The sequence below is a fragment of the Rhinatrema bivittatum genome, chromosome 1 (assembly GCF_901001135.1).
Source record: "Rhinatrema bivittatum chromosome 1, aRhiBiv1.1, whole genome shotgun sequence".
Classification (NCBI taxonomy): Eukaryota; Metazoa; Chordata; class Amphibia; order Gymnophiona; family Rhinatrematidae; genus Rhinatrema; species Rhinatrema bivittatum.
Window position 1 is genome coordinate 663,174,475 of NC_042615.1, and position 15,176 is coordinate 663,189,650.

Here is a 15,176-nt window from a genome sequence, read left to right on the forward strand (position 1 = left end):
GCCTCCTGCCCCTGAATCCACCAGGGCAGGAGTCTGAACCATGACTGGTCCATAGGTCAAGGAGACTGGGAGAGAGAGCGAAAGAGAGGGCGTAGTGAGGCCTAAGAACAGTTCTCCTGCAGGACTTAGGCCTGCAGGACTTAGGCCCTGTCTGTTTTCCGGACGAATGAGGCATGTAGAGACATCGTGGCCAGGCTGACCACAGTACATGCAAAGGCCGCGCCTCTTCCAAAGTCTTCTCTCTTTGGAAGTCAAACATTCATGACCAAGTTGCATCAGTTCATCTTTATCAGCAGCAGGGATTACTGGAACCATCTGAGGTGCAGGTATAGCACTAGCTTGTTTCAACCCAGGTAACACTTAGGCCGGAGTTCCTTCACCTTTTCCCAAAGCCGGTGATCAATCCGAGTGGCCAAGGCTACTAATTCCAGCGAGTCAGGTGTTTCATGAGCAGCTCGTCCTTTAAACGGTTATCCAGGCCTCTGAAAAAGAGAGCCTATTGCTAATTTTTGTTCTATGTAAACCGATGAGATGTTTCCAGCGTTCGTCAGTATATATAAGCCATAAAATAAATAAATAAAATAAATAAGAGTCTTGAGGCATTTGGGGTCCCATCAGAGTTCCGCCGCAAATTCAGCCAATGATCTGTTGCCTTGCTTCAATTCAACCAAAGTAGAACCAGCGACAGAAGTTCGAGCAGGGTCATCGAACATGGATATAAATAAGTCCATAAATCCTTCTATGTCCTGAAAAATGGGGTCCTTGCGTTCCCACAAGATAGATGCCCAAGACAAAGCCCTACCATCCAGGTATGAAAGGATGTAGGTAGTCTTGGAGAGAGCCGTAGGGAATAAAGATGGCTGTAAGGCAAAATGCATGCAACACTGGTTTAAAAACCCCCGGGTCTTCTGGATTTCTCCAGAAAACGAATTGGAGCCACCAGTGGTACAGCAGTCTTTAAAGTTACCTCCTGTAACTGACTTTCATGGTTGGAAGCTGTGCCTTGAACCTTCTGTGTGTGTAGCTGATGGAACGTGGAAGTAAGTTTCTCCAAGGCAACATGCTGCTCCGAAATGCGCAGGGCCAGGCCCGGTATGGCCTGTAAGGCATTGAGCTGTGCCAGATCCATGGAGTTAGCAATCTGTTCTTATTTGTGATAATTGTGGGTGGATCCTTGGGCCAGTGGCAGATGACCATGCCCCCGGGGGAAGATCCTGAGAGGGACCACCGGTCAGGCATAGAGTTGGGAGACAGACACACACTAGATCTTTTATTAAACTGTATAGTGAACCACCAGAGGTGGCAGTAGTGAGCTGGAAGAGCCCGGCTGGGCTGTAGTTCCTCAGGCACTGGAACAGCAATCCTAGGATGGCAGAGCTGTAGAGAAACTGTTATATAGTGAGTAGGCGGAGTATGCAGAGTTCAGGAACAGAACCTTGATGGTAACACTCACACAGTAGTCTCTGGAAGCAGCCCCGAGGCTGGAAGGAAGTAGGCCCTCGAGGAGCGAGTACCTGGCTCTAGGGAAAGCTCTGAAAGAGAGATGGTAACTCACTGGTGTTGTAGGCAGCGGTGACTTCCTGGCAGAAGTTGTATCAGTAGCAGGTCCGGGAACGTGGGCCCTCGAGGAGCAAGTACCCCTGGTAAAGTCCGAGGAGGCAGAGTAGCAAGGTATGCAGAGAGCGAATCCCATCCACAGCGATACCTGGAAGGAGTCCCTTGCTAACTCGAATAGCTAGCAAAAACGGGCCATCGGCCATCGACGCCATTTTGGCTGCCACTAATACAAATGGCGCCGATGGCCCGATAAAAAAAAACCCACCCAACCCTTTAAACCGACACTCTTAGCCTCCCCCACCCTCCCGACCCCCCCAAAACCTTTTAAAATTACCTGGTGGTCCGGGGGGGGGGGGGGCACAGGAGCAATCTCCCGCTCTCGGGCCATCGGCTGCCACTCATAAAGATGGCGCCGATGGCCCTTTGCCCTTACCATGTGACAGGGTATCTGTGCCATTGGCCAGCCCCTGTCACATGGTAGGAGCACTGGATGGCCGGCGCCATCTTTAAAGATGGTGGCGGCCATCTTTACAATGGCGGCGGATACCCTGTCACATGGTAAGGGCAAAGGGCCATCGGCACCATTTTTTTTTAGCGCAGCTGATGGCCTGGGAATGGGAGATCGCTCCCCGCGGCCCCCCTGGACCACCAGGTATGTGTAAAAAGTTTTGGGGGGGTCGGGAGAGTGGGGGAGGCTAAGGGGGTAATTTTAAAGGGTCAGGGTGGGGTTTTATTTATCGGTGCGGGCCTCACTAAAAAAAATTAGTGATGTGAATTGGAATCGGAACCGATCCCAATTCACATCTCTAACGATCAGATTTCTGCCCCCCCCAGCCAAACCCGATCGTTAAAACGATCGGGCACACGATTCACATCCCTAATATATATATAGATATATTTTAATATTCTGTAAAGGCAGAACAGTTTGCATGTATAACAAGACAAGGGCATGGATAATTGTTGAAAAATATAAGCTCTCAAAAACTTGGAAGCCTGGAAGTAATGCCATCAACCTTTCTTGTCAAATACATGAAAAGTACCGCACTGCATCCTCAGTATGCCAGTGGCCTACAATTTCTTACTCTGCAAGAGTATTTATTAAGTACTAACAAATTGGTTTTCAATGAAATTTTATTTTTATAACAGTGCAGACACAAGTCTATGAATGGCTGTGACAGAACCTTCTCACTCTCCTTCCACAGTCTCTTATTTTCCCTGACAGCCCTGTGAGAATGACTGGCAGCATTAATGACAGCTTTACCTTGCCAGTGAAACCAACTCAATCTTTGCCTCTGTATAACATTCAATAACTTATAACATTGCAGCCAGATTGTGCCTAAGCTATGCAATGCTAATTGAGAATGAACAGCTCTGTTCATTTTGAGGGCACCAATAATCCTCATAGCTCTTTGTTTGTCTTTTTATTTTGTCTTTGTTTCATTTTCTTCTTTAACAAAACTGTCTGAAGATATTGTTAGAGCTAATATATATCTCTCTTTATTATTTTTAGTGTTCAGATGCAGTCCGTTATGAAGAGGTGTTGTTACAACATGTTCTTACCTGTTGTCACTGCAAAGATAAAATCTACAAAATTAGTCGGCTAGCTGCCACCAGAAATGAATAGAGATGCCACGTTCCATTTGTTCCAATGACAGCTGCATGAGCTCCTTTTGGTTTCATTTTGATTTGCCTTTCATAGATCCTGTAGTTTCTTTTAAATCTGAAAACCCTGCAACAATGATCTTCTCGCTGGAAGCCCAACTGCCATAAACAAATCAGTCGACTGCTTGACTTGAATCATGTTTTCGAGGAGCTGCTGAGGGTTTCCTTAGAATTATAAAATATATGGTTTCAGAATTATGATCTGCATACATATGGTTGCTTCAAATGGAATTTTGTTAGTGCCACACTGAATATTAAAATCTAATAGCTTTTGTAGACCCAATTCCACCTAAGTAAGGGTTTCTCAATTCTAGCCATCCTTAAGGGTCGCAAACACTTCTGATTTGCAGAGTTACCAATCTATCCAAATTAACTTTGTTCTTAACCAAATGCTACTCTATCTAATGAATATTCATTGGGAATATGCTGCAAACTATGTTTGTAGCTCTCAAGGACAGGTGCTGGGGACCCTTACTGTAAATAAACATAATGCAGAATTTTCTGAGCTTTCAAAAGATCACAAGTTTGAGTCAAATAGAAATATAGAGAGTGAAATGTGAGGCAGGTCTAGTTTTATTAAGTACCTGTGATATATATATATGCTTAGATAATTAGTTATTTAAAAAAAGGTTTTTGTGGCAGATAATGGGCAGTCATTGTGAAAAGTGAGGGGATGATGACAGAATTTATGACATCTTCCATATTTATTATGTTTGTGTTCGATAGAAAAGTATCTTGCCATGCTGAGAGAAAATAAACAGTCAGAACTATTTTAAATCAGTCTACCCAATTCAATGGTTAGATAGGAGTTATGACCTGGAAGGAGGTAAAACAGTGGATTTCAGATTTGGTCCTTGAGATCTACAACCAGGTCTGCTTCCCTACATTTGGTCAAAGAACTGATTTGTTTTGCATTTTTTAGTTATCCTGAAAACTAGACCTGGTGTTAATGACTATACTTGGGAACATAATCACATAGTAGATGATGACACCTGTTACACTCGGGGTGGAAACCTGTCCTGTGGCAGTACAGGGATTGGCCACAGGGGGCAGAGCACGGAAGGAGACAGAGGCAGTGTAGATCTTCACTACTGGAAGCCCGAGGTCCCCCCGGGAGGAGCCCATAGAGACATGGGCCGCTGGGACTTAGGTGGGCCTCGCAGGGTCTACTGGGAGAATCAGAGTCCGGCATGCCCACAGACACTGAGAGAGCGCTATGAGGTTCGAAGTTGGAAACAAGTTGGAGGAGAGCGAACCAGAATAGAGTTGGTGAGGACAAGGCTAGGGACAGAGCCAGAATCAAGCAAGGTCAGGCGAGCAGGGTCAAAGTCCAAGAATCAGTCCGAGTAGTGGTCAATGAAGCAAGGGTCAAGATCCAGAGGTCAGGCAAGGTCAAACAGCAGGCTGAGGTCTTTGGCAGGTGGCAGGCAGGCAGGCAGGTCAGGAACAAGCTGAGGTCTTTACCTGAAAGTCAGTCCGAGTTAAGACCAGGGAGATGAACAACGAACACAGGAACAAGCAGGACAAGGAAGCAGGTACAAGCAGGAACGGAACTGGAACAGAAGGATCCTGGAACGAGACTAGGAACAAGCAAGCAGGAACACGAGCAAGGGCAATCTCAGGAACAAACCAAACCGATTACCAAGGCAAGGAAGAAAGGCCAGGAAGTTCCTTATAACATGAGTTCAATCAGGGTGCGCCACGGAACTAGGCCCCGCCCTGGAACCTACAACAGGGTGGCTGATCCGCGCGTGCATGCATAGGAATGTGGCTAGCTGCTGAGACGCAGAGGCCTGGCGTGAGACCTGGCGTGAGACCTGGCGCACGACTGAAGGCCCGGCGACTGCCGCCGCGGGACGCCGGGGCCTAGCCAGAGTTGCAAGGACCATGAGGGAGACAGGACTGGGACCCGCTGTGTGACCCCGAAGGTGAGCGGTCCCATGCGCTGGATAACCACAGGTGGGGCACTTAATAACACCCATCCAATTTGTCCCATTATTCCTATCCATGCAGCCAAGGTTATCTCCCAGCTGTCAACTACCAGTTAATACCATCTTCCTCTATTGTACTCTATCCTCCTGGGTAGCTGAGCATGTAAGAATCCCCTTTTAGCTTACATCCAGCATTCCTCTCCTCCATATCCAACTGCAAGATCCCAAAATAATCCAAACAGCCACCAATATTAGCCCTAAATGCCTGGCTTTCTGGGTCCCGATGAACTTTCTGGATAATGTCCCATTGCCACCAATCTGCTGCAACAGCCCAGTCAAGAGGAGGAAAGTGTTTAGCCTGCCAAAATGACTCAATTATGTGAGTACATGCGTTTTCACTAGGATTTCTATTTTTTGTTGTACATGCAGTCTGCCAGGGAGGTTCAGGTGCTAATTAATTCTGCCGTCACAATCTGTCAGACAGACCTGGATATGTGGGTACTTGCTGTTCTGCTAGGACTTCTAATTCTAGTTATTATGGTATTTACAGCCTGATAGACTCAGCTGCTAATAAATTCTTCTGTTATCTCTTCACTTTTATGCAATTAAGAATGTCACATGCTTATACCATACCGTCTTGAGGTTTATTACTTTTAGTCACCACCATTCATTTTAGGAGGAGATTCCATGCATTCATCAGAATTTCTGTGACAAAAGGTTGCTCCTGAGTCTTTCCCCTCAAAATCTCATTTCATGACCCCTTGTTCTAAAACTTCCATTGAAAAAGATTTACTTCTTGTGCACTGTTGATATCTTTCAGGTATTTGAATGTCTTTATCATACCACCTCTGTCTTGCCTCTCCTCTGGGATATACATATTTAGATAATTAAGCCTTATCGCATAGGGCTTCCAGTGTAGACCCTGCACCATTTTGATAGCCTTTCTCTAGACTGGCTAAATCTTTCTGAACCCAAAGGGGCGAAATTTGAAAGGGTTACACGTGTATATTACGCGCGTAACCCTGAAATCCCACTCCTGCATGCACCGAGCCTATTTTGCATAGGCTCAGCAACAAGCGCAAGGACCGGGTCATGCATATGTCCTGGGCTTTAAAAAAGGGGCGGGGTGTGGGCGGTCCGGGGTGGGGCGGGGGCATGGCCAGAGGCCTCCGAAGGTCTGCTAGGCCGGGGGATCGTGTGCCGACACTCGGCTGGCGCGCGCAACCTACGCCTGCCCAGAGACAGGCGCAACTTAAATAATAAAGGTAGGGGGGATTTAGGTAGGGCTGGGGCCGGATTAGATAGGGGAAGGGAGGGGAAGGTGCAGGGGGTGAAAGGAAAGTTCCCTCCGAGGCCGCTCCAGGTGGCCTTGGAGGGAACGGGGAAAGCCATCGGGGCTCCCCTAGGGCTCGGCGCGCACAAGGTGCACAAGTGTGCACCCCCTTGCGCGCGCCGACCCTGGATTTTATAACATGCGCGCGGCTGCCCGTGCATATTATAAAATTGGGCGTAGATGTGTGTGCGCTGGGTTGTGCGCACAAATCTACGCCCGCGCATAGGTTAGAAAATCTGGCCCAAAATGCATAACTGAACTTTTTAGTATTGAAACTAAATTGCCAAATAGTTGACCATTTCTCAAGGTTTCTTATCTCATCCAGTCTACTCCCTTAGCCAATCCCATTCTGTTGCAGATCTTAGTGTTGTCAACAAATAGAAAAACTTTCCCCCCTAATTTCTCTACAGTATTGCTCACAAATATATTGAACCGTGCCTACCCCAATACCAATTCCTGAGGAACTTAACTTATAGAAGGGGTTAAGTTTCCCCATAGGGGTTACAGTAACTATGAATGTATCAGAGATGGGAGATTCAGGGGGGTAGTAGTCATTTAGGGGTGACAAGAGGTTCCATACTCTATAGGGTTTGTCGGTAAGCTATCACTGGAGTCACCAGGAGGAGTCAAGGGAAGTTCTAGAGAGTTATTGTTGAAGAAAATTGGAGAAGACATCTGTTAGGGAACTACAAAGAGGGGCTGTGCTCAGCTTATGCTTCATTGGTTTTGCATGAAATGAGTGTTTTTTTTCTACAAGTGGCAAAAGTCAACTCAGGAGGATCCACCCTTAGACAATAGCAATAGGATCTCTTCTGATCAAGCCTGATGCCTATGAATATCTTTGGGAAATAATAGGAGGATTATCTACAAATTCATCAGAGGCTGAAGTGTTAAAGGAATTTGAAATATGCAAACATTCCTGGATTTTGAGTACTGCTTAATCTGTATGAGCAATTGATCTGCCTTATAATAAGTTCTGGAACTTAAAAAAAAGAAACTGTTTTCCAACTGTATGTTTTATAATATGGACTGCATATTTTTGAACCTGTTGAACTGAGGATTTTTATAAGTAAACTGAAGCCTAGATTCATCATTCATCACTGAATGATGAATCCAGTGAAAATGCGGGGCAAAGCGGGGGCGGGCCTGCGAAAGCCCACAGCCTTCACACCACCATGGTGTGCCGGCCGCTGGCTTTCACACCGAATAGCACCACCGTGAAAGGTGGTGCTATTCGGTGTGCTACTGCTGACGATAACGTTGGTAACGTTATCGCCGGCAGCGAAGACACCGTCGACTCCGCCCCCTCACCACCCCAACTCCTCCCCTCCCCCTAATTTACATGCTATTGCACGTGAAAAGGGCCTTTTCGCGTGCAATAGAGGCCTATCGCGTACGATACAGCTGTATCGCGTGCAATAAGCCTTTGATAAATGTCCCCATGAGTTTGGAAGACAGCACCTTAAGTGTGGACTGTTTATTTTATTTTTTAGGAGTGATTCCCCTTTTGGGCCCTACAGGCTATCTTGTCTCCATATAATCTGTATTTACCAATCCTGCAACGAGTAGGTCAGTGCTCAGCAGGGCTTGAAAAGTGACTTCCTTGTTAAAGAGGGAGGGGGCAGTTACACACTCCATTTTTTTTCTTCAGAATGAACCCCATTTATCTTTATTTTCTGTCATTCCTCCAAAATAGATTTTACAAAGTCAACATCAACAACAAAGAATCTCACCCCGTCTGTTCCTCTCTGGGAGTTCCTCAGGGATCATCTTTATCCCCTACCCTCTTCAATATTTATCTCTTACCACTTTGCCATCTCCTCGCCAAACTAAATCTAACCCATTACATATACGCAGATGACGTGCAAGTACTTATTCCAGTAAAGAAAACACTACAAAAAACCATAGACTTCTGGAACAACTGCCTTCAAGAAATCAACCACCTCCTCACAAGCCTTAACTTAATCCTTAATACCAATAAAACGGAGCTACTCCTGGTCTCACAAGACGGCAATCACACAGTCGCCAACACGCTCTCCACAAGTCAACCATCTTTCTCCCTTCAAGTCAGAAACCTCGGAGTCTTATTGGACAACCAATTGAACCTAAAAAGCTTCGTCAATAACACCGCAAAGGAAGGCTTTTTTAAATTACAAGTTCTAAAATGACTGAGACCACTCCTTCACTTTCAAGACTACCGTGCAGTACTACAAGCAATTATCTTTTCAAAAATTGACTATTGTAATTCCCTGCTCCTAGGCCTTCCAGCGAACACCATTAAACCCTTACAGATGTTGCAAAATGCCTCAGCCAGGATATTGACAAAGTCAATATTGACAAAATGCCTCAGCCAGGATATTGACCAAGTCCAGCAAAAGAGAGCATATTACTCCCATCCTAATGAATCTGCATTGGCTCCCAATTAAATTTAGAATAATGTACAAAGTACTAACGATCATACACAAAACCATCCACAATATTAGTCCACTGGAGATCAATATCCCATTTCAGCTACATCTACCCTCCAGACCGGTGAGGTCGGCATATAGAAATACCCTCATTGCCCCTCCTATTAAATCTTCTTAAGAAAACAAGCTCTATCCACATCGGGCCCCACGCAATGGAACTCTCTTCCACCAGAACTCCGGCTAGAACAATGCCATACTACCTTCAAAAAAAGATGAAAATGTGGCTGTTCAACCAAGCTTTTCTTTCATACAGAGGACCTTCCTAGGTCATGACTTTCACAACAATAGTCTAGAATTCAGGCTAGCACTCTAACCTGACAGATGCCTAATCTAATTGGACTCCATTTTTACCTTTTACCCTTAATTTATCCAAATCCCATCCAGACATTTAGACAGCCAATTCGAAGGCCCCTCGTTAAAAGCCTATAATTTTATTGTTCTTTGACCCTGTTACTTGGCTCCAAGTTATATTATACCTGTTATATGTAAAAGCATTCTTACATGCTAGTTTATGTTATACTGTAAACCAAAGTGATGTGTAATTGTCTACATGAATTTCGGTATATAAAAATGTTAAATAAATAAATCTATTCTGAAATCAGATTCTAATCCATTCCACCACCTTAAACTACTATATTTATGAGCCTCCTATGCAGGGACTATTGTTGGATGGCATCTTAGGACTTTAAGAAAAAAATAATGAAATCTATGGATGTGATATCAAGAGAATAGACAATTCTTACGATGTCTACAAAGTCCAGATTTTGGAACTATCAAAAGTGGAAGCTACTTTAGATCTAGTTTTCAGTTGAACACAAGAGGTAAAGGTGATGGAGTCACTTGATGATTATGATCCTAATGTAATCAAATTTGATATTATCATAGGAAGGAGAATAAAATATGAAACTACTGCAGTAGAATTTAACTGTAAAAAGGAAGTCTATGATAACATGATGAAATTAGTTAGCAGGAAACTAAAATGAATTGGTACAATAAGAATAGTAATCATTTTTATAGCGCTGCTGGATGAATGTAGTGCAGCGCTATAAAAATGATTACTATTCTTATTGCAATAATTCAATATGTTAAATCCATTTTACAAAGAGTTTACAATCTATGTGGATTACTGAAGCAATGGCAATAAATGGACTAGCCCAAGGTGTGTTAGTGGCAGAAGTAGGATCTGAACGTTAATATCCCTGATTCTCAATCTGTTGAAGTAACCCTAGACCATTTCTATGTCTTTGCAAAATATTAGAAGTGGGTATAAGGCCTGGAGAATATTCATCTTGGAAACCCAGATAAAATGTATTTCACAAGTTAAAAAAGGACAAAAAAAAAGACCAAATATCTGCCAGCATGGCTAAATGATGCTGTGAAAGGAGCTATCCTTAAAAAATGGAATGATAACCAAATATGGAAAATAGAAAAGAGTATAAGCACTGGCAAATTAGATGTAAAACAGTAATAAGTCAGGCAAAGACATTATTTGAGGAGAAACTTGCCAAAGAGGCAAAAACTAATAATACAATCTTTCTAAAGTACTTGGAAAACAAGAAGTTGTGAGGGAATCACACTTTGGTTGATCAGAACTTTCATCTACTGAAATATATTGCGGGTCTGTGCCTCTGAGGGTCAAAAATCACGGAGCAAGAGAGAGGATATAGTTGAGTATTTCACATGAGTTACAATCTTGTGAAAGGGGAAGAGGAAAAATTAGGCCTTTTCTTTCTTAAGACTGATATGATAAACCTTACTGAGACCATCGACTATAGTATAGCATGCCCTATAGAGCAGAACGTATACCAGAGATCCGTTTTCCCTTTCATCTCTCAATATTAGCAGCTAACAATAGTGCTAAGGTATGAGCATAAAAGAACCTTTTATTTAATGGATTAAAGTGGCCAAAACAGTGCAAATAAGCTACTGTACAGTATATCATCTGCTTATTTTAGCCCAGGAGATTCAGAAATGAAAACAAACATAACCTTTTTTGGCTGCTTCACACAAGGGAAAGCAAAATGCAACTTTTGATTATAATTGTTATAATGAGCTGTGACTTAAAATTATAAAGTTTTAATAGTCTGATTTAAGGAAAAAAAGTATTCTGCTAATGAGATTTTTATTTCTGTCATAATGTGTAATAGATAGAATTCTCTAAGGATCAAACTAAGTGATGTCTTTATGTGTGTCTGTGTTTTCTTTTTTATAGTCCTAGGGGCCAGCTGTAAAATTAGCACAAGTGCTGAACAATTTAGTATGTATGCATGGTACTTAAGCTTCTCAGTATCAGAAATGCATTTCTACACCTTATAAATATATAAATGTTAATTTTGCTAGCCATATGCAGTATGTGAAATACATAAAAATGACTGTCTTGGTTTTTAAGGCTCCATAGATTTTTGACTTAGAGTTAATACATAAGATAAATAAATATAAATAATTAAGAAGTAATTAGGGTCAGCTTGCTAGCCTATAAATAGTGTGCTGGAGATCCAGCATGGATTTCTGGGCCTCACTTTTGCTTCTTGGTTTGGCTAAAAGGATGAAGTCCACAGGGGAGATGGGACCTATGATCAAAAAAGAGCACCAACCATTACTGTGCTGCCTCCCCACCCCACATTCTGTTTTTTTTAAAAATATATTTGTTTTTCTAATAGCCAACATACAACAGAGGCTGTCAGTCTCACACTCTATCCCAGGACCCTTTCTTCACACATAACCCTGGTAGGTTCTCATTCTCACTCTCTCTCTCATACACACACACACACACATACACACAAATTCACGACCCAGGCAGACTCCCATTCTCTCTCTCACAGACACATATAACACAGGCAGGCTTCCTTTCTCTCTCTCCCTCTCTCTCTCACACACAATCCAGGCAATTTCCCATACTCTCTCTCTCTCTCTCTCTCTCTCAATCACAAATGCATAACCCAGTCATGCTACCATTCTCTCTTTCTTTCTCTCTCACACACACAATTCAGGCATACTCTCATTTTCTCTCTCACAATCCCCAGGCAGGTTCCCATTCATGCACACATACACACCTAGACAGGTTCCCATTCTCTCTCTCTCGCACATAAACACATAACTCAGGCAGGCTTCCATTCTTTATCTGTTTCACACATACATATAACCCAGGCAGATTCCTATTATCTCTCTCATACATACAAACACAAAGATACACACAACCCAGGAAAGGTACTCATTCTCTCTCTCTCTCTCTCCCTCTCTCTCTCTCTCTCTCTCTCTCTCACACACACACACACACACACACACACACACACAACCCATGCAGGCTCCCATTCTCTTTTTCTCACACATATAAACAACACAGGCAGGTTCCTATTCTCTGTCTCATACACACACATACACACACACTCAGGCATGCTCCCATTCTTTCTCTTTCTCTGTCACTCCCATTCCCTCCCTCTCTCTCTCTCTCTCTCTCACACACACACACGCATGCACAACCCAGGCAGGCTCCCTCTTTTCACCAGCATCCCCACAGAGTCTGTCTTATTTCTCTGCTGCTGCTACAGCTTGTGCCTCATTGGGGGAAAAAGCAGGAGCCAGTTCTGCTGCTTCTCCTCATGTGCGGGTCCTATAGTATTCATAACTCTTGAGGCTGGCACTTCTTGTATGCTGATCTTGAGCATTACAAAATCTTCATAGAGAAATTGCCAACCCCATGGATTCTATATTTGGTGGTTTTTCACAGGCCTTGTCTCACCCATATGGTATCAGGGGATATTCGCAGCATCACATTGGAGGGCAGTGTAGCAAGGAGCCATTATCTCACTTTGCACGTTTCCCTTTCTGCTTCCTTAGAACATAAGAACATAAGAAATGCCATACTGGGTCAGACCAAAGGTCCATCAAGCCCAGTATCCTGTTTCCAGCAGTGGTGAATCCAAGTCACATGTACCTGGCAAGTACCCAAACAATAGATATATCACAAGCTACTATTGCTTATTAATTACCATAACAGCAGTTTATAGATTTAACCTCTAGGAACTTATCCAAACCTTTCTTAAACCCAGTTACACTAACAGGTGAAACCACACCCTCTGGCAATGAATTACAGAGCTTAAGGGCTTTCTTGGGCCCTTCCCTCAATTCTGCAGCTGACAACCCTCTGGGTGTGCTGCCCTGTGCAATTTCACGATTTGCACACCCCAAAGTCCTGGACCTTATTACGCCAGTTTCTGATAGAATCTGTGGCACATGCTTTTTTTGCTAAAGGATGGATATGGTGCCATATGTTAAAGAGGGCATAGAGTCAAACAGGTTAAAAGTTCTACAGGAAACAAAATGCACTGTAGAATCTTTATGGCTAGAAATTCCATGTGAGAAAGGGGAATAGAATAACAATGGTGGTGTTCTACCATCCACCCGGCCAGAATGAACAGAAAGATATTGAAGTGCTAACAGAAATTATGGAAGCTAACAAAAATAGCAACACAGTAATTGTGATTTCAATTACCCCAGTATTGACTTGGTAAATGTCACATCAGGACATTCTAAGGAGGTAAAGTTTCTAGATTAATCAAATGACTGCTTCATGGAACAGCAGGTACAAGAACCAACAAAGGGGGGAGGGGGGTATTTTAGACCTAATCCTTAGAGGAACATATGATTTTGTGAAAGAGATAATGGTATTAGGGACACTTACCAATAGTGAACATAACATGAACAAATTTGACTTGATAACTGGAGGGAGGATGATAAAGACGTCTACTGTGATAGAATTTAACTTTCAAAAAGGAGATTATGATCAAATGAAAAAAATGGTTAGGAAAAAAATGAAAGAAGCAACTGCAAAGGTCAAGATTTTCCATCAGACATGGACGTTGTTTAAAAATACCATCTTGGAAGCCCAGACCTGATATATTGAACGCGTAAGGAAAGGTAGAAGGAAGGCCAAATGACTGCCAGCATGGTTAAAAGATGAGGTGAAAAAGGCTATTCTAGCCAAAAGAACATCCTTCAAAAAATGGAAAAGGGATCCACATAAAGAAAACAGGAAATAGTGTAAGCACTGCCAAGTTAGATGCAAAGCACTGATAAGGAAGGAAAAGAGAGAATTTGAAAAGAAGCTTGCTGTGAAAGCAAAAGCTCATAATAAAAATGTTTTCAGGTACATTAGAAGCAAAAAGCCTGCAAGAGAGTCAGCTGTACCAAGGGATAAAAGGGGCACTAAGGAAGGATAAGGCCATAGCAGAGAGATTGAATGAATTCTTTGCTTTGGTCTTTCCTGAGAAAGAAGTAAGGCAGATACAATGCCAGAAGTGATATTTAAAGGTGATAATTCAGAGGAAATTAAACATATCTCAGTGAACCTGGAAGATATACAAATTGATAAACTAAAGCATAGCAAATCATCAGGAACAGATGGTATATATATATCCCAGAATGCTTAAAGAACTGAAAAATGAAATTACTGACCTATTGTTGGTAATCTGTAAACTATCATTAAAATCAGCTATGGTACTTGATGATTAGAGAGTTGCCATTGCAATGCAATTTTTTTAAAAAAAGGTTCCAGGGGTGATCCGTGAAAATACAGAACGTTGAGGTTGACATCAGTGCTAGAAACATAAGAACATAAGACTTCCCATACTGGGTCAGACCAAAGATACAAGCCCAGTATTCTGTTTTCAACAGTGCGCAATACAGGTCACAAGTACCTGCCAGAATCCCAAGGAGTAGATAGATTCTGAGCTGCTTATCTCAAGAATAAGCAATGGGTTTCTGCAACTCTATCTTAAGAATTGTTAATGGACTTTTCCTCCAGGAGCTTGTTGAAACCATTTTTTAATGCATCTACACTAATGAATTCCATAGCTTAATTATGCATTGAGTAAAAAAATATTTTCTCTTATTACTTTTAAATGTATTACCTAGTAACTTCATTGTGTCCCCCCTGGTGTTTGTACTTTTCAAAAGAGTAAACAACTGATATATGTTTACTCACTCCATTCAACTCATTATTTTATAGACCTCTATCATATTTCCCCTCAACCATCTCTTCTCCAAGCTGAAGAATCCTAACCTCTTCAGCCTTTCTTCATATGGGAATTGTTCCATCCCCTTTATCATTTTGGTCACTCTTCTCTGTACCTTTTCTAATTCTGCTATATCTTTTTTGAGAAATGGTGAGCAGAACTATACACAGGACTCAAGATGAGGTCACACCATGGAGTGATAAAGAGGCAT